The sequence below is a fragment of the Micropterus dolomieu genome, linkage group LG18 (genome assembly GCF_021292245.1).
Source record: "Micropterus dolomieu isolate WLL.071019.BEF.003 ecotype Adirondacks linkage group LG18, ASM2129224v1, whole genome shotgun sequence".
NCBI classification, from domain to species: domain Eukaryota; kingdom Metazoa; phylum Chordata; class Actinopteri; order Centrarchiformes; family Centrarchidae; genus Micropterus; species Micropterus dolomieu.
In genome coordinates, this window is record NC_060167.1 from 495,586 (window position 1) to 496,967 (window position 1,382).

The 1,382-nt window shown below is 51.4% G+C and overlaps 1 protein-coding gene across 2 annotated transcripts in view; it reads left to right on the forward strand.

Annotated features, from left to right (window-relative positions):
* The window catches only part of pik3c2b (phosphatidylinositol-4-phosphate 3-kinase, catalytic subunit type 2 beta), a 55,790-nt gene that overhangs the window by 22,062 nt on the left and 32,346 nt on the right, over positions 1 to 1,382 (forward strand). The window lies entirely within an intron of this gene.

Consider the following 1,382-nt stretch of genomic DNA (forward strand, 5'->3'; position numbering starts at 1 on the left):
ATCACTGGACCGACCAATGGTGAAGCTTCATCTCCCAGGGACAGCCTGTGGTGTTTCTGAGGCTGATCAATTGTAAAGATCCCGGATCACAGGGGAGACGTCTGAAGTCGTTCTCAGTTATTATTCATGAAGATGTTCACAGTTAAAAACCTCATTTCTTCCTTTCACAGAGAAAGTGGTGGAGAAGTTGACGGCGGCCATCTTGGATCTGGTGGAGCTGTACTGCAGCACGTTCAACGCCAACTTCCACACGACGCCGCAGAGTCACTGCTGCACGGCGCCGGTGCAGGAGGCCGGCCTCGTCACCAACGTGCTCTCCTTCAGCGTGCACGCTGCTCACCGCATCCCCATCACCTGGGCCGCCAGGTACAGACACAGAGAGACAGAGACACACACAGACACACACAGAGAGAGAGACAGAGACAGACACACAGAGACACACACAGAGAGACAGAGACACACAGAGAGACAGACAGAGAGAGACACAGAGAGAGAGAGACAGAGACAGACACAGAGAGACACACAGAGAGAGAGACAGAGACAGACACACAGAGAGACACACAGAGAGAGAGACAGAGACAGACACACAGAGAGACACACAGAGAGAGAGACAGAGACAGACACACAGAGAGACACACAGAGAGAGACAGAGACAGACACACAGAGACACACACAGAGAGAGAGACAGAGACAGAGACACACAGAGACAGACAGAGACACACAGAGACAGACAGAGACAGACAGAGACACACAGAGACAGACAGAGACACACAGAGAGAGAGACAGAGAGAGAGACAGAGAGAGACAGACAGAGAGAGAGACAGAGACAGACACACAGAGACACACACAGAGAGAGAGACAGAGACAGACACACAGAGACACACACAGAGAGAGAGACAGAGACAGACACACACAGAGAGAGAGACAGAGACAGAGACACACAGAGAGACACACAGAGAGACAGAGACAGAGACAGAGACACACAGAGAGACACACAGAGAGACAGAGACAGACACACAGAGACACACACAGAGAGAGAGACAGAGACAGACACACAGAGAGACACACAGAGACAGAGACAGAGACACACAGAGACACACACAGAGACACACAGAGAGACAGAGACAGACACAGACAGAGAGAGACACAGAGACACACACAGACAGAGAGAGACACAGACACAGACAGAGAGAGACAGACACACAGAGACACAGACAGAGAGAGACACAGACACAGACAGAGAGAGAGAGAGACACACACAGACACAGACAGAGAGAGACAGAGACACAGACAGAGAGAGACACAGACACAGACAGAGAGAGACAGACACACAGAGACACAGACAGAGAGAGACACAGACACAGACAGAGAGAGAGAGAGAC